This window comes from Macaca nemestrina, unplaced genomic scaffold (assembly GCF_043159975.1).
Source record: "Macaca nemestrina isolate mMacNem1 unplaced genomic scaffold, mMacNem.hap1 Scaffold_112, whole genome shotgun sequence".
Classification (NCBI taxonomy): Eukaryota; Metazoa; Chordata; class Mammalia; order Primates; family Cercopithecidae; genus Macaca; species Macaca nemestrina.
Window position 1 is genome coordinate 26,925 of NW_027257595.1, and position 19,143 is coordinate 46,067.

The following is a 19,143-nucleotide window of genomic DNA, read 5'->3' on the forward strand; positions in this document are numbered from 1 at the left end:
AACAGGCCAGGCATGGGTCTTAGAGAGGTTCCTTGGGTGACCCCCATGTGGAAGAGGTGCCTGGGGAGAAGCCGGGTGGGGGATGGGAGGGTCAAGGAGGAGGTCTGGGAGACGGCATCCCAACCCAGGGATGGTGAGTTTGAGCCAAAGATGCATTGAAAACAGGAGTGGATGTCTGGGGAGTCACACTCCATCAATATTTCAGGGATCATTGCTAGGGAGGACACCTGTGAGATGGTTTTGTACCTGGCCTGTCCCGTGGAGGGCCTGGAAATGGTCAGTATGGACAGGGGCCAGAGGGGAGCCTGGGTCACTCAACGCTTTGCCCCTGCTGTGGCTTGGAGCCACGAGTCCTGCATGGAACTGTCAGAGCAGGCAGGATCTGCCCTGACCTCAGCCCATGGGGAAAGCAGCCACTGCCTACAGAAAGGGTGGCACTGGGGCAGGAGGCTTGGGGTGAGTGGGGCATAGGGACAGTCAGGAAGGCTTCCAGGGGTGTCAGGGTCATCCCCACCTGCAGCTGAGACCACAGCAGTGTCACAGGCTTCGGGGCTCATGGGGTGAGCCAGCATTGGCTGGACATGTGGAATGACCTGGAGCCAGGAACGGCCTCTGGGAAGACGGGCTCTGAGTCCCCCTTTTGCTGAGCATGGCCTGTCCCCTTCAGGACCCGTTTGATGCAGCCGGGTACTACCAGCTGGCCCTGGCAGCCGCCATGGACCTGGGCAACAAGAAGGGCACAGCTGAAGACCTACACGTGGCCGGCCACCATCTCCCACAACTTCCTCCTGGACCGTGAGAAGTTTATCCTCTTCTACCAGAAGGCCAGGACCTTCACCACAGAGCTCAACATCCGCAGGGTCAAACTACCTCCTCTGCCACTCTGCGGGTGGGCCCCCTGGTTGGCCCTCAGCCACCCTCGCTGAGGACAGCATCCAAGGGAATGGGTTTTGTGCAAGAAGGATGGTCTCCTGCCTCTCCTGGTGTCTCCGTGGCTCATTTTCTGGGAAATGGAGGCATGAAAGCAGGGTTCAAATAGCAATTAATGTTTTTTTTGCAATAACATACCGAAGTCCCCAGGGCACCCTTCTCTGTGTGCTTCCTGGGCTGTGTCTACGGGCCAGCTCCTTCCCTGGCCAGCTCCTTCCCTGGTGACAGCTCTCTGATCTTGGGGATGAGAAGGACCCTGAGTCCAACAGACCTGGCCAGGTCACCATGAGCCTCGGTTTCCTCGGCGGCCAGATGGGAGATGGTGGTGGAACTCCCTGGGCAGCTCCCTGCTCTCCCTGCTCAGAGCTCTTACTGTACGTCTCGTGCCGCCGTTGCCTTTAACCTTCAGGCCACTGTGATCGGATGTGGGGGATGCTAGTGTCCCTGTTCACCATTGAAGAAATAGAGGCACAGAGAGGTTAGGTGTCTGGCCCACCGTCACACAGCAAGTAGGGGCAGACACGCAGAGCCCAGTACACTGACCACCACACCACCCTGCCAGCCTGTAGCCTGGATGGTGTCCCCCATTGGGACCCAAAGTCAGCTCCTGGACCTCTCTTGTGGTGTCAGGAGAGCCACAGGCCAGTGAGGGTGGCGACGGGGATCCCTAACTCAGTGTCCTCTGCTCTCAGACTTGGTTGGGCCGAGCCTGGCCAGTCCCACCTCTGGCCACTGGTCAGCCCTGCAGGAAGTGAGATGCAGGGATCTCCGCCTGTGTAGACGCTGCTACCCAGTATTGAAAGCCTTATCTGGGCTGACCCCAGCCATCCCCACATGCCCCTCCCCTTCCGGCCCCTGGCCCTCATCCTAGTCCCAGGAATCCCAGGTTTTCCTTCTTGGAATCTCTTGGCCCCAGGGAACACGGCTCACACGGTCTCTTTACCAGTTTACGCAAGAAAACCGAGGTTCAGAGACTATGGGTGTCCCACGTGATTCTCACATACACTGCACTCTCCCAGGCCCCTTTTTTACACACTTTAAATGAGGTGACTTTCACATCGCATGCAATTAACTATTTCAACGCAATTAATGTGGTGGCATTTGTGCATTCACAGTCCTGTGCAACCACTCTCGCCATCTAGTTTCAAAATGTATTCATCTCCCCAGAAGAAACCTCCCATCCTCACTAAGCAGTTACCCCTCCTTGGTATCTCCCAAGCCCCTCCTTTAACGGAAGGGGAAACTGAGGTCCGGAGAGAGACTTGCCAGTGGGCGGAGCTCTGATAATAAGGAATCAGGCACCCATCTGCTGGTTCAGTCCTGGGTTGGTTTTCCACCCAGCAGAGGTGACAGAATCAAGAGGTTCTGGGACCCCATGCTTGCAGCCAGAGCCCTACCCTGAGCCTCCCCACCAGGGGGCAGCAGAGAGCTTTCCAGAACCGGCCGTGGGGCTGGCGGGAAGCTGCAGCTCAGAGCTGCTGACAAACCTCATGTAGACCCCAGATCGCCGTCTCTGTGGGTTGGGCTTGGGAATTGGAGAGGAGGCCGCATGATTGGAAACGTGAAGACAGCACGGCCTGGCTGGAGCAGCTGGAAGCGCCGTCACGTTGACTGAGGACACAGACCTCCTGCCTACTGGGCCGGGCCTGCAGCCATTCTTCTCGGGGTGGGGCCGCCAGGTCCGGGTTGCTCTTGGTCCCCGACCTGCCTCAGAGTCTGGGGAGCTTTGGAACTGTGCCTCCCCATCTCCACCCACCCTGACTGGTGCCATGAGGGGCCTGGATCCTGGGATCCTGTTCCTCTTGGGCAGCAGAGACTGGGGGACCAGAGGAGATGATGGGTCTTCAAGCCCCACATTCAAACCCCAGCCCACCACTGACAGTCTGGGGGTTCGGGATGAGGGAGTTGATGTCTCTGAGCCCCAGTTTTGCCATCACTAAAATGAGGCCGACATACTGGGGCAGAGTGCCAGTCCCCGGGCTAACAGAGACCTGTTTCCTACTGAAAATACCTCTTACTTCTAGGAACAGCTCCAACAACCACACTAGAGAACACTCTACCCAGGCCAACTTGTCAGAGGCACGTGAACCAGAGCGACTCCATCTTGAATGGGGGCTGGGTAAAGGGATGCTGAGACCTACTAGGCCGCATCCCAGGAGGCTAGGCATTCTTAGTCACAGGATGAGATAGGAAGTCGGCACAAGATACAGGTCATAAAGACCTTGCTGATAAAGCAGTTTGCAGTAAAGTCGGCCAAAGCCCACCAAACCCAAGATGGCCACGAGAGTGACCTCTGATTGTCCTCACGGCTCATTATATGCTAATTACAATGCATTAGCTGCTACAAGACACTCCCACCAGCGCCACGACAGTTTACAGATGCCATGGCAACATCTGGAGGTTACCCTACGTGGTCTCAGAAGGGAGGGCAGAAACTCTCAGTTCTGTGAATTGCGCACCCCTTTCCTGGAACACTCATGAATAGTCCAAAACTTGTTTAGCATATGATCAAGAAATAACCATGAAAATGGGCAACCAGCAGCCTTTGGCACCACTCTGCCTATGGAGCAGCCATTCTTTCTTTTCTTTTTCTTTTTTTCTTTTTTTTTTTTGAGATGGAGTCTTGCTCTGTTGACCGAACTAGAATGCAGTGGCGTGATCTTGGCTCACTACAACCTCCACCTCTTGGGTTCAAGCGATTTTCCTGCCTCAGTCTTCCTAGTAGCTGGGATTACAGGCACCTGCCACCACGCCCAGTTAATTTTTTGTATTTTAGTGGGGACAGGGTTTTGCCATGTTGGACCAGGCTGGTCTCGAACTTCTCACCTCAGGCGATCCACCTTCCTCGGCATCCCAAAGTTATAGGATTACAGGAGTGAGCCGCTGCGCCCAGCCAGAGTAGCCATTCTTTTATTCCTTTTCTTTCCTAATAAACTTGCTTTCACTTTATGGACTCGCCCGGAATTCTTTCTTCTGTGAGATCCAGGAAACCTCTCTTGAGGTCTGGATCGGAACCGCTTTCCAGTAACAAACTTGCTTAACCTCTCAGACCCTTCGTCTCTTCATCTGTAACCAAAGACAAAGCCTCCCACGAGGTTCCAAAAGTGTGGAGAGAATGCATGGGAAACGAGGGGCACAGAGTTGGTGTGCAGAACCAATATCACAGACTGGGTGTCAAGCCACTGTCATACTGGAAGTAATATCATGCTCTCCCCCACAAGTTATGAGGAACAATATCATAGGGGGGTGTGTACCTTCTCCGGTAGTGGGAGTAGTATCATCATCTCTTCCTTTAGATGACAGAAACAATATCACAGGTAGGTGTACACCCCGTGTGTTTTTGGAAGCAATGTCACTCTCTTCTTCTAGGTTTTACGATTCATATCACAGGTGGGGTGTACACCCCTTATTATATTGGATGGCGTCTCATCCTCTTTCAACCTGTATCTTTAGAACAATATCCCATGGGGGTTGTATATCTCTTCAATATTGTTAGTAATACCATCTTCTCCTTTCCTGGATATAAGAAACAATATCACAGGAGGTGTGTACACCCCTTGCAATGTTGGTAGTAATATCATCTCTCCCCTGTGGTTATTAAGGACAAAATCCCAGGGTGGCTGTACGGTTCCTACTTTATTGGGAGTAATATCATCCATTCACCCCCTGGATATCAGGAACCATATCACAGAAGAGGTGTCCACCCCCTTCGATATTATCACCCATGTCATATTCTTCCCGCCTGGATATTAGGAACGATACCCCGGGGTTGGGGGCGGTGTACACCCACTGCGATATCGAAAGTAAAATCAGCCTCTTTCCCGCTGGATATTAGGAACTCTATCACAGGTGTGGGCGCACCTTCTGGGATATTGGGAGTACTATCAGCCTCCACACTGCTGCATATTAGGAACAACATACAGGGGGCAGGGTGGTTACACCCCCTGTGATATTGAGAGCAATATTCTGGTCTTACCCCTGTACATTAGAAACTACATCACAGGGGTCTGTACACCTTCAACGATATTGGGATTCATGTTATCCTCTCCCCCACTGAATGTCAAAAACGATATCACATAAAGGTGTACACCCCCTGCGATATGGCCAGTAACATCATCGTCTCTACCTTTGGATACTAGGAACAACATCACGGAAGGTGTGTACACTCCACTGCAATATTGGGCATAATGTTATCCTCTCTTCCCCTGGATATTAGAAACGATATCCCTGGTGGAGGGAGATGGAGTACATTAAGAACAACATCACTGGGTGGGTGTACTCCCCCTGCGATATTGGGTGTAGTATCATCCTCTCTTCCCTAGGATATTAAGAATAATATCACAGGAGGGGTATACAGCCACAGTCCCTGTGTTATTGGGAGTAATAGTGTCTTCTCCCACTCTAGATATAAGGAAAAATATCCCAGGGTTTGTGTACATCCCTTGTGATATTGAGTATATTGTCATCGTCACCCAACATGGATATTGGGTGCAGTGTCTCAGGGGGGTGTACACCTTCTTCGATATTGGGAGTAATATCATCCCCTCCCCCACAGGATCGTAGGCTAAATATCGAAGGGGTTTTACCACTCGTGCGATATGGGCAGTAATATCATGCTATCCCCACCTGGATGTTAGGAACTATATCACAGGCCGCTATACACTTCTTGGCATATTGGGAGTCTTATCATCCTCTCCCATCTTGGATATTATGAAAAATATTAGAAACGAGGTGTACACCTGCTGAGATATTGAGAGTAATATTATGCTCTCCTCTTTGGGATATTAGGAACAATATTGCAGGAGGTGTGTGCAAACCCTGCGATATTGGGAGTAATATCATTCTCTCCCCTTGAATATAAGAAACAATATCACAGGAGGATGTACTCCCCCTGTGATACTAGGAGTCATATCATGTTGTTTGGAACAATAGCACAGTGGGTGTGTAAAATTCCTGCGATATTGCCACTAGTATTATCTTCTCCATCCCAGGATATAAGGAACAATATCACAAGGTGATGTACACCCCTGTGATATTGGGGGTAATATATTCCTCTTCCCTGCTGGCTTTTACTAATATCTTCCTCTCCCCGGCTGGATGTGAGGGAAAATATCACAGTGGAGATCCACGTCCCTTGCGATATTGGGAGTAATATCATCCTCTCGAACTCTAGATAGAAGGAACAAGATGATCGAAAGGATGTACACACACTGCGGTAGTTTCAATAATGTCATCCTCTACCCCCTGGTTATTAGGAAAAACATCATAGAGGAATGTACACTTTCTGCAATATTGGGAGTAATATCATCTTCTCCCTGCCGGATATGAGGAACAAGCCTATTAATTATTAATAAATATAATAAAAATTAGTAATCATCGACATTAATAATGACAAAGATACTAAATATTAATACTGATTCAGAATATTAACGATGAGTATTAATTAATAATATTAACACTATTAATAAAATAATGATATCAACAATTAATCTTACTTAAATCAATACTAAGTGATGCTGGCAAAAAACAATAATATTAAAAATTAGTAACATTAATAAATTATATAATTATTAAAAATTTTTGTCATCCATCATCTATTTAAAATAATTATCCATATTAATGGTAAAATATTAATAGTATTATTGATAATTATTACAATCGATTCTTGATGTTTAAGAATTATATCACTGTTTCCTGAGCAATACACTGAAGGTGTACACCCGTCTGTGAAAGAGTTCATTATTTCCAGAGGGGGAGACGATATTACTCACAATATCTTAAACAGGCTATGAGTCCACCATGGCTCCCAATAGCCAAAGGGAGGAGAGGGGGTGGCTATTGGGCCCCACCTCGCGGGGCCTCTGCAAAGCCTCTACCTGGGCTTCAGCTCCCACCCCGGCACCCTCCAATCTTTTCACACAGACTGGAGAGCTATCTATAAAAAACATTCATCTGATCCATTGAAAACTCTTTGCTCACTTCAAGTACACGTCAAGCCTTTCTCGAGATTCCCTGCTCCGCCTGGTTCTGACACCAGGTCCCGCTCTAGCTCCAGCCACCCCAGGTCCTCCTGGGGCCTCTGGATATGCTGGCCGCTGTATGCATCACATTCAGGCACAGTGATGGGCGGGAGAGCGACCCCCAAAGGAATCCCGGTCCCAATCCCTGGAACCTGGGACTGTTCCCTCATGCGGTGATAAAGGTGAATTCTGAGGACAACCCAGGTGGGCCCTAAGTGCCACGACCTGCATCGGCAGATGAGGGGTGCAGAGGCTGAAGGCCCTGGAGCAGGATGCTGCACACCCACATGGGAGGAGGCGGCGCCAGGGAACAAGGCGTGCAAGGCCCGCATCTCTGCGCACCTGAATGGGCCACGAGGGCCTCTCCTGGAGCAAACACTCTGGTCTCAGTCCATGGCTCCTGCCCTCCAGAGCTGTGGGAGAGTGAGTATTATTTTCCAGCCCCAGGTGTGTGGTCAGGGTCTCAGCGGCCACGGGACACACACAGGCACCTTCCTCAGCTCTGACCCAGAGGGAAATGTCATTTCCTCAGGAAAACGCCGCCTGGTTTCTAGGAGTGCAAAGTTCCCTCTGTCAGGGGCTCTCGGGGCACCCCATGTCCTCTCTTCATAGAAATCAACCCGGTGTCTCTCCCTGCAGTTACCTCGTGGTTATTTCACTTGCAGTCCGCACTAGGCTGCAAATTCCATGAGGGCAGGAACTGTGGGCTAGGCTTACACCACTGCACCATCAACAGGACCCGGCCGAGCCCAAACAGCAGGCGCTCAAGAAATACTTGTCTCTGAATGACATAAGCACAGTATTCCTCAGCCAGTCGTCTGTCCGTCCGTCCGTCCGTCCGTCCTGGTCAAGGGCTGATCCTGCAGGATTCCCTAACCGGCCTCCATGGGACTCAGCCAAGAGTAAAAACATGAAGTGGGGGTGTGGACTTGAGACTGGGAGCCACATGAGAGTCTGTGCATGAGAGTTTAACACCCACTGGGAAATTTTCACTTGAGTACCTCGGATGAAATTTAAAAGCGCACTTTGTTGAATAAACATAGGCTTGATTAAACCATTCCAACCTATACTTCGTTTTTTGACAGATTCTTTTCTTCCCAAAATAATTGGTTGATGTATTCAAAACTGAATACGGGCTCTAGTTAGAGGGCCACTTTGCATTGTGTAGAAGCCGAGATGGGGAGAGAAACAGGCAATGGGAAGAATTCCCGTCTTTGTGCTTAGGAAGGACGGAGGACAGAAACCCGTCAAGGGTCCAAAGAGCCCACAACTGCCTTCTTGAAGGGCCAGTGTAGAATTCTGAGGGTTTCACTGTTCCACCTGTACTGGGTGGGTCTCTAATTGCGATCTAAGACTTAAGATGCCGTAAGGCTTTAAGACTTGCCCTTTGTCTTAGAGAATCCTGGGCATGGGAAGGAAAATGTGGGTGGGGCATCAGGATCCCCAGAGGCACAAAGCCTCATGGGTTATTTTTCCAACTGAATCTCCCCCGCAGCCCATCCTGAGGTGGGGAATTACTGTCACTCATTCAAAGAATGACATCCATCACTTAATAGCAAAAGAATTCTGCAGGCAAAGCAGCTCTCCCAAGAGGCTGATTTGTGCCCGAGAGTGTCTGAGTTCTGGTCCCGCCAGGCTGCTGCTGTGGGTGCGTGGAACAGCGCAGCCCTGACACCTGAGCCACGCCCACGACCGTGTGCTCCTCTCAGTGTAAACGCAGTGACAGCTGTGATGGAAGAATCCGCCTTTGCTGGAGCTTAGATACAGCTTTCCTGAACTCTCTCCTCATTACCTAGATGGCATCTGAAGCCTGAATTAGCTTCTAAAAATAGCAAGTCACTCCAGCCGTGACTCGGGCAATTAGTCAAAGTAGCACTGACAAGAAAAAGGCCGATCCCAAGCATGGCCCTGCGTGGACAGCAGCTGTGAGTGGCACTCGTCAGGCAGAGCCTGTGACCTCAGCCATTCTTGCCACACAATGGGATGCGCCTGGCAGATACAACCCCCTGAAAGGGCACACACACGATCCTGCTAGGAAATTCCCCAAGGAGTCCCATGGGAGCGAGAGCCCCAGGCTACAGTTCAAACATCACCAGCACTTTGCTCTGTGGGTGTAAAGAACTATAAATTGGTGGTGAAAGATAAGGTGGCGTTTGCTACAGCGTTAAGGTAGAAAAAAGCCACTGACTTCTCTTTGAGAACCACCTTGCTCTGTGAATCTGCAGGGAGACCAGTTTTCCCATGACTGGTATCCCTCACGACAGCCGAGCCTCTACTGAAGTCGGTGGCCAGACGGGGCAGGGGGTGGGGGTCCCGCCCCTGCTACAGCAAGGGACCTGCAGCAAAGCACAGCCGCTGGCCGGGGTAGTGCTGCGCCGCATGTGTGGACATCTACAAGGTGCTAAAGGAGAGCGAAGCCAGCGATGGCTGGAACCCAATGGCATTCAATGAACAGGGGTCAAGCACGGGGCCCAAGAAAGTCCAGGGAACGAGTCGGGGCCAGCCTCTGCAAGGGAACTGGGCCAGCACAGCACCAGGGAACGCAACAAGGAGAAGTCCAGGAGAGAGATGGCCCTCAGCTCGAGTGTGAGGCACAGGAGGCTGCAGCCGACCTCACGGCCCCTCTGCTCCCTTCCCTGCACTGGAGGTCAGTTCTGAAGAACCCAGAACAGAACTGCTGTTTTCCGAGGTTCTGTGCCAAGCTGAACTAAGGAGTCTCCAACAGGGCTGGGAGTTTTCACCGCAAACTCCGGAGGTGGTTTGGACGTGAACATCTAAGGTAAAGGCCAGCGGCTGCTCTTCAGAAGGCACCAGGCAGCCAAACCACTGACATGACCCTACTTGCCAAGATGGCCACCGTCCCGTCTGCAGCTGAGTGAGGACCCTCTCTGCAGCAAAGGCCTGTGGAACTCCCACAGGTCCTCATGTCCAGTTCATGACCATAGAGGTGGGTCAGCTTATCAGGGACCGGAGGGGCCACCATGCGGGTGTCAGCACCATGCCCATGACCGGCAGGATCCACTCCTCCCAAAGCACATTTTGGTGAAGCTACCTGCCCAGGAGGGCTTGCTTTCAGCTCTCTCAAGAACCTCTCGTCTCACCAGGAAGGCTGTGGTTCCAGGCAGCGGCCCCCAGTGGACACGGCTGTGTCCCAGAGCTCGTACATACCAGGCACTCAAACCCCTTTCTGCAGGCTCCCACAGCTGGCCCTGCAGCCTCGCTAGTCAACGCAGGCAGGAGAGGCAGGCTCCAGAGAAATGGTGCTCACCGCTCCCCTAGTCTAGGTGCGATAGAGACAAGACCCCAAGGACTGAATATATCATCTCACTTTTAATCAATAAAGACAGATTCTCCCTAAGGCAGAGAAGCTGCAAAATTTACCCTGTTCTGGCCAGTGTGACCGACATAAAGTCAAGCTAATAAAGAGTGGGGGTGGGGGGTGGAGAAGAGTAATAATAAATCTGGCTCATTCTTAGCACAGAAGAAACAAATTGCTAAAATAAGTGAAAGAAAGCAATGGGAGGAAACGGGGTTCTCTTACCCAGACAACAGCATTCAGGCCAGTGTCAGCACCCAGGCTTATTTCTGTGCCCGGGACATTGTTGCTGATCGTGGCCGGCACCACACACAGGGGGATGCAAAGCTCCTGGCGGCGGCCTCACACCTCGGCCATGTCGCACGCGCTTTTGTAAGCCTGAAGCAGCAGGGCCAAGCGGTTAGCGGGGGGTGCCGGGTGCTCACCTGCCAGCCCCAGGGCCTGCGCTGCGGTCCAGGAAGGGACAGAAGGGGCCTGAATCACCAGGGGAAGCCGGTTCATGCGGGTCAAGGGGCCGAGGGGAGCTCTGGAGGCCGTGCGGTAGCAGGACAGGCCTCAGCGACACAGGGGGCTGCCTGGGCACAGCCCAGGTCCTCGTGAAAGGGGAGGCCTGCAGGCAGCACAGCAGGGTGGGTGTGAGGCAGGCAGCGGCGCAGGTTGTAGGCAGTGGCGAGTTAGTCACGAGCGGGACAGCTCAGCTCTTGGCATCTAATCGTGGGTAAGGGAGGCCAGGGCGATCAGCAGGTTGAAAGGCAAAGCCAGTCCTATAGCTTTCTGCAGGCAGGCCACGACCAGTGGGATGGGGCCCACAGCTGTAAGGACCACACCAAGTGACAGCCTTCATCGTGCAGAGGCAGCCTCCACGCTCAGGCAGGGAAGGAGCCATGCAGCTGGATTACCGGTGGGCCACACTCAGCCCCACGCCACATCTCTGCTCACCAGCAGGAAGCCACACACAAAGCCACACAGGCGAGCAAGAGCCCGAGTTGCTGCTCTGGGGTTCCACTGGGAAATGGGTTCTGGTGTCAAAAAGGGGAGCGGTTCCGAAGCCCATGTGCACCGGGGTTTTCCAGACTCCACCTCAACGTGATAACCAAGGTAACAGCAGGACAGGTCTACACGCTCACTGTTCCCACCTCCAAGCGGCCCCACACAGCAAGGTATTTTTGTCATCCACTTGGCGGCAAAACCAACTGTTTATGGACTTGGACTTGTCCCTCTTACTGTGAATATCCCCACATCTGCTGCAGAAATGCTACTGTTGGGACGCAGGGCCGGGCCCACATCGCCCCAGGAGAGTTGAACAGTGAGCGACCCAGGCTCTGCAGCCCTGGTGCAACCCAAAGCATTGTGGGCCGAGGGCTTCGGACAGTGGGTGGAGATCTGTGGCAGATGAGTTCACAGCGTGGTGGGTAGGAGGGTAAGGTGGATGGGTCAGTGCTGGGCGACCACGAGGTGAGCTGTGAGCAGGGTCCCCCACACCCCATGGCATGGCCTCCACGTCCTCCCAGGCCCAGCACATGCCCAGCTCTTGGGCTGCTCTGTACAGGCTCTGCCTTGCAGGCTCTGGCCATGGCAGTTTGTGCAGGACTTCAATCCAAATGCCAGCCTGCTTGCCAGCCAGAAACACTCATCTGGGGGATACTCCCTGGTCTGGTGCCCAGGATGTGGCCCCGTCAGCACCACCAACCATGTGGGGGGCTCCTTAGGCTTTTCAGACAGGTGATGTCACTCCTTTCCTGGGGAATACCCTAGCTCAGGACTGACCAAGACTGGCTGCGGGGAGCTGGTTGCGTCTCCAAGAAGCCCTCACCGGAAGCCGGAGGGTGTGTGTAACCTGGTGCCTGAGGCACACAAGAGGGCAGGTGGGGGAGGTCTCGGCTCCTTAACTCCACATTGAAATCTGTGGGAATGGCCACATTGCTGCAAATCCTCTCTCCCCTCCTTCCCTATCGCTCCTCTTCTCCTTCCTTCAGTCTCCAAAAGAGGAGAGGGAAGCTTCAAGACAGGGGAGACCCTGCCCAGAAAAGCATAAAACTCTCAAGACCGAAGACAGCCGGGCCCCTGGGTCCGTGGTGGGGCCACTATGACAAGGAATTACTCACAAGGCTGTGGTCACCGTCACCTTCGTGACACCTGACAGCAGCGTGGCACCCACCTACTGTGTTTCTGATGTGACCTGATCAAGCTTACAGGACAGAGTAATGCACCAGCCAGTGCTAGGGAATGAAAGGAGTCCAACAGAAACTCCCTGCAGCCATATCCTGAGAATGTGTAACACCTGCTCTGAGGTATTTCATTCATTCTGTTCTGCCCGGAAGACCCACTCACCAGCACCGCATAGATTCTGAGGGGTTGTGGCGTCATCTAAGCATCAATGCTGGCAAGAAGGAAATCACGATTGAGGATGATGACTTCACCACATCAGATCCGCCCAGGGCTGCGTCCTGGGCACAACACAGCCACATCCTGAGCCAGACTCCTACTATGGAGCCCGCCCTGTGCTTGGAGAGACATTCCGCAGCGTCCCTTGCCTCCAGCCCCAGAGGCTGGGAGCATCCCTTCTCCCAGTTCTAACCAGAAACCTCCCTGGACGGTGCAAACATCCCCTGGGGCACAATCACCCCATGAGAATCACCGAATTTACTGAACAACTGGAGCCATCCACAGACCCCAAACATAAATGCTGCCCAGGGCCAGGCCATGAGTCACAGGGCACAGAGGGTGTGGCCAGACAGGGAAGAGACGCTCACTCCCACCCTCTGACGGCTGCAGGACAGTGGCTGGAGTGACCCGGAGCCATCCACATCAAGTCGCCTCATGCCCTCATGTCCTGAGTACGTCACCAGCTCCTGTTCTACAGCCAGACAAGCCCAGTTCAGACCCAAATCCAAACCTTCTCAGGATTCATCCTGTTTGGCCGTCAGTAAACAGGACTCTGGAGAAAACAGCTGCCGTGTTCACATCTCGGTCCCTCTCCCTTCAGGGGTCCACAGAGGGACCCTCAGCAGCTTTCTCATCCCTCTCCTGGCTCCCGAGCAGCTGTTGCATTCGCCAGGGTGACCTTGATCGGCCGGCGTCACTCACCCATCACGAGACTAGAACCACAGCACTCCCAAGACAGCCTCATTTCTCGGAGCTCAGGATCAGAAGGTCAATGAGGACACACACATACACTTACCAAGGTGGCTGTGCCTGGCCAACAGGAGCCTCAACTAACTACACGCTCCAGTTCTTTCTCTATTGTAATCAGTTAACTTAAGGCCCAGCGCGGTGGCTCATCCCTGTAACCCCTGCACTTTCAGAGGCCAAGACAGGGGGACTGCTTGAGCCCAGAAGTTTGAGACCAGCCTGGGCAACACAGGGATACCTCGTTTCTGTAGAAATAAAAAAAAATTAGATGCGCACAGTAGCATGCACGTGTAGTCCCAGCTACTCAGGAGGCTGAGGTGGGAGGATTGCCTAAGCCTAGGAGGTGGAGGCTGCAGTGAATCGTGATTGCACCACTCCATTCCAGCCTGGGAAACAGAGTGAGGACCTGTCTCAAAAAAAAAAAAAAAGAAAAGAAAAGAAAAGAAAGAAAGAAAATGAAATTGTTTAACCTAGCTTTGAGGAACTCGAATGAATGAAAAACTGAATTTAAAACAATCGCATAATAAATCACACAGTCCCTCCAAGGGAAGTCAAAGGGGGTGGAACTGATCATTTGTGGGGTGTTTGCCTCATGTATTTTGGTTTTCAAATTTTGACCCTACACATTTGTTACATATTTACAATCTGAAAAACAACAAATAGAAAGTTATTTATAGCGGAGGACCCTGGAATTAAAGAGAGATTTTTTTCATGCCTGAAAGTGTACATCACATGCCACAAGGACCTATGCTTTGTGTGGAAACTTGAAAATAAAAAAAGTCACAGGGAGCTCAACACCAGCTTTGTCCCACATCTTTCAGATGCTCAGCTAACTGCAGTGACTGCTCTCAAATTCTCCACCCATTCCCTCTGGGCAAGATCCAATTAGGTACCAATTAGGGAAAAAAGAAGCTTCAATCCCTCCCATTGCCCATCCAACTTTCACAGACCCAAAAATTCAGCTAAAGCTGGTGAAAGAGCAGGGAAAGCCATGCTGGAATCCCCTCTTTGAAACAAGACACTCATGTTCATGTTCCCAGCGCGAAGGTCAGCCCAGAGCCGGGCCCGCCCCGCAGCAGCAAAGCCGTGACACCCGTCACTGGGAAAACAGAAGCAACATCTAGGTCAGAGATTAGTGACTGCCAAAAATAAGGTGAAAGTTGCCCCCAAAGCCAGTGAACACGGGAAAACCTGGACAGGTTTCCTTCGCAAAGAAAGTGAAGAGAGTTTAAGATGCTCAGAAAAGCAAGAAACGAGTGCTAAGCGTTACTTACTATAGGTGCTGTATGTTAAATACTTTTTTTTATTTACCAGTGCCAGAAATAAGTTTCATGCCAAGGGTTTCCAAAAAAAAAAAAAGAAAGAAAGAAAGAAAAACTGAAAAATATTCCTGAGAACTAAGTCGCACAAGAAAAATTAAAACTTGAGAATTAGTGAAAAATTTTAGACATTAAAATTTAAAAAAAAAATGAAATGCTTCCTGCATTAGGTACGCATCTTCAGACTCCCACGTGAATAGCCGGGAATGGCGGCACGTGCCTGTGGTCCCAGGTAATCGGGAGGCTGAGGTGGGAGGATCACCTGAGCCCAGGAGGTCGAAGCTGCAGTGAGCCGAGATCGCAACACTGCACTCAAGCCTGGGTGACAGAGTAAGACCTTGTCTCACAAAGAAACAAAACAAAACAAAACAAAAAACCAGAAGAATATATTTCTATGTTTTATTATTGTCTCTTGGCAAAATACTCAACTAGCCCCAATATTGCCTTAGATGTAACTTAACATCCCCAATTTACAAAGGGGAAAATGAGGTCAACAGCCAAGACCAAAGAGATAACAAGTGCAATGGTGCGTTCAGAACAATGACTACAATTATAAAATATTCGGTTCAATTTCTACCCTCAGCATCAAGGCAGGGGTTCATCATAATGGGTATTGGAGGCTTAAAGAAATGTAGGCTCAGCATTTACAGAGAGTGCGGCCCAGCCCTCCTCAGCACTGCAGGTACTCACGGGCACTCCCGGGGTATTGGCCACGCTACGTCCCCGCCGGTGGCCACACAGAAGAAGAGGCGGTAAAACTTTTTTGAGAATGAGATCAAAAATGTTCAGAGTCTAAAAACGTAATTTTCTGGGGGTGGGGGGAATAACGAGAAGCTCTCATTCATGGTATTTGTAAAAGGCTGTTTCTAGCGCACTGGTAGATAAAAAGGGCCGGGGCCCTCGGGTTAGCGTCAGCCGGCGCCCGCCTGGTGGGGCACACATGGACTTAGGTCGGTGATAGTGTTCAGGGCTGTGTCTGCCCCGATGCTGAAATCGGAACTCGGCACATTGTTGGACACAGTAGCGGGAACCATGATCGTGGGCACACAGAACTCGTGTTTCTCCCGGGGGACTGACAGTTCCAGGAGTCCCATCTAAATTGACCCAGTATCTGCAACGCTGGCTGCTCAGAGGCCCTGGTGTGGAAGGGCCAGGTCATCGCTTAGTCATATGGGGCACAAGCACGTCACTTGCCACTCCTATCTTTCTATTTCATCAAACCCTATTTTCTCCTGAACATTGATCATAGCAAAGTCATTAGCCTTCGAAACATCAGCTTGCTTTGTTCAAGAAGTTTAAACACACGTAAGTCTTTCTGCCATGCTCAACACACACCACCGGCCGTTTCCGAAGTCAGTGTTTCTGGAACAAAAGCCTTGGCCTGCCCCGTGAACGTTCACACTGAGCACACTGTCGCAAGGCTGCTTGGCCAGCCAACAGGGGCAGGAGAGAGCCACAGGTGCGGTGTGGGGGTCCCTGCAAAGGCGCCTCACTCCCTCCATCAAGGGCTGTGCCTTCTGCCAAGCCAGAGGCTTCCTCCCAGGGGAAGCGGCGTCTTCAGCTGCCACCGCACTGACTTCAGACGGCTCAGCCAACGGGGCAACAGATTCAACAGAGTTCCATGTTGTTAAAGGAAAACTTCTGTTACCAGACAACATTAATATCGGATTCAACGTAAAATAACCAACAAGGTTGTTTCCAAACCAACCTGCTACTAGTGCCTTATCCTTCAATGCTGCTTAAACACAGAGAAATATGAGGAAAAAAGAGCATGGCACTTACTTCTTAAAAAACAACACCTCTTCCAGGTTCATCTTACCCATATCATAAAGAGTTAGAACTGTGGATTCCCTACAGGAACGTGGAGTGGGGTGGATCCCCACGCTGACCCAGCCTCCCCACAGGTCAGTTACCCCCTACCACGGGATTCACATCTCTCTAGGCCCTGTCATCTCAACAAGAAAAGGTGGCATCTCTGAGCTCTCTTCGCAGACCCGAACGGGAGCTAGAGAGAGACACAGACACACCCACAACTGTTTTTAAAATCCTGAAATGCAATACATATTTAAGAACTTCATTATTAGCTTTTTAAAACAGTAAGAACAGAGTGAGCCTGGTTTTAACCTCTCTGCCACAATAACACCGTGTACATCTGTCTTTTCCTGTTTGTTCCTTCTCCAGCAGCTGCTGCCCGGCTGGCCAACTGCAGAAGAGCCTCGGGTACTCCGGGGGGAGGCCCTCGGTAAAAGCGTGAGCACCACGATCACGTCTCAGGACGCCCACACGTTAGGGTCGCCCACAGATCGCCATTCCCAATGCCTAGAAGGCACTGAACGGGCCTCCTGCTCTTTGTAAATGTCAACTCTCCTAAGCTATGTTGTGTTGAAAATGTTTAACTATAGTCCACACATACTTCTTTGTTTCTGTCTTGTTTTTATCCTAGAGGCATATTATTATGGAAAATTAAGTTTGCAAGGTTGAAGAATTTTCTGAAAGTCGCCTACTAATCCTGGAAGGAAAAAAAAATGGGCCAGATATGGTGCTCACACCTGTAATCCCAGCAGTTTGGCAGGCTGAGGCGGGCAGATCACTTCAGTCCAGGAGCTCGAGACCAGCCTGGAAAACATGGCAAAACGCTGTCCCTACTAAAAAATACACACACAAAAAAAAAATTAGCTGGGCGTGGTGACATGTGTCTATTCCCAGCTACTCAGGAAGCTGAGGTGGGAGGAGACCTGAGCCCAGGAGGGGAAGGCTGCAGTCAGCCAAGATTTGCCTCACTGCACTCCAGCTTGGGCAGCAGAGTGAGACCGCGTCTCAAAAAAACAAAAAGCAAAAACAACTGTATAAATCAGTACAGAAGGGAGTTGGCCGGGCACGGTGGAGCACTCCTGTAATCCCAGCACTTTGGGAGGTCGGGGTGGGCAGATCACCTGAGGTCAGGAGTTTGAGACCAGCCTGGCCAATATGGCAAAATCCCATCTCTAATAAAAATACAAAATTAGCTGGGCATGGTTGTGGGTGCCTGTAATCCTAGCTACTCAGGAGGCTGAGACAGCAGAATCACTTCAACCCGGGAAGCAGAAGTTGCAGTGGGCCGAGATTGTGCCACTGCACTCCAGCCTGGGCAACAAGAGCAAGAGTCCACTTCAAAAAAAATTAAAATTGAAATTTAAAAAAAGGGAGCTAATGTTTTTCATTTAAGGGAAGGGAGAAGAACATTCAGTATTTATACATCTCACGCACACATCTGCAGTGGTGCCCTGAAGTATTCAAGATACACATTCCTACAAATAGAGCTTAAAACTACTCACCAAGTTACATGCTAAAAGCACATGCATTGTAAGAATGCTACATTCTATTTTTTAAGCATCTGTATCCAATATTATAGCATACTGGCAGTTTTCCCTTCAGGTGCTGTACTCCTAAATTATTCCATGTTTAGTCATTCATTTTAGAATTTATGACTTGCTTTAGACAAAAGAAATATATTTAAATGTAAGGTACTAAATTAATGACTTAGGGGAAAAATTACTAAATTAACTTGGAAGTTAAACTTTGCAAACTGAATTTGTTGGACCTCACGTAAGCTAGATGATCAGTTTTTTAAATTGTTGTGTGTTTCCCTCGAGGATGGAAGTCTCCTCTTTTCTCTCATCCCCTGTGTACACCGCTGCAGCCCGCGCCTCTCATCCACCGCGCCACAGTGCGGCCTGCAATTCACCCTGTACCATGCCTTCCACGCCTTACCTGAAAGTTACTAAGTATAACCAAGAAGGAAATGAAAAGCAGATAAATGACCTCCGCCCCCACATCCAGCATGCAAATGTGAAACATTCATCAAAGTAAAACCAAAAATCCATGTCAGCTCATGATTGTAACTGGTAGAATTATGTGCATGGCAATTTTAAAAGTCTAGTTAAGTAAAAACCTAATTGAAAGTCTCAAGAAATACAAAGTTTATACAAAAAGACATCAGCAAACATTGACAGTGAGGAGAGGACTTCACTCTGCATCCAGCCTGTCTTGGAAGCCATGGCGAAATGCCAGATTGTATAGATCCGAAAAGCAGAAAAAAACAAGTGTTGAAATGTGTATAGTCTCAGCAATGTACAAATTTGATGTACGATGCTCAGAAACCTTGAATTTCCAATCAGAAAACAGGATCATGAGCAAGTTCCCCAGCAGTGCCCACCTTCTGCTTAAGGCACGTGTAACAGGAACGCTGGCCACCTTGGGGGTACAGAGGCTTCCTGGTCACACTCGCTCTGGCAGCCGCACAGCTGGCCCCGCCACAAACACCTGGCTAATACTGAAGAACCACCCGCTCCCTGGGCTTTGCTCACTCTAGCCGGGAGAGCATGTTTACAGAGTACATTATCGACTGAGTCCTCGTTCAATGCGTCAAGCTTGTTAAAGGCAGGGC

The 19,143-nt window shown here is 50.7% G+C and overlaps 1 long non-coding RNA gene across 1 annotated transcript in view; it reads right to left on the reverse strand.

Annotated features, from left to right (window-relative positions):
* Window positions 1-967: 967 nt before the first annotated feature.
* The window catches only part of LOC139361230 (uncharacterized), a 104,137-nt gene continuing 85,961 nt past the window's right edge, over window positions 968-19,143 (reverse strand). The window contains exon 4 of the long non-coding RNA XR_011618793.1: window positions 968-1,374. This is a non-coding gene — a long non-coding RNA (uncharacterized lncRNA). The remainder of the gene's footprint in view (window positions 1,375-19,143) is intronic.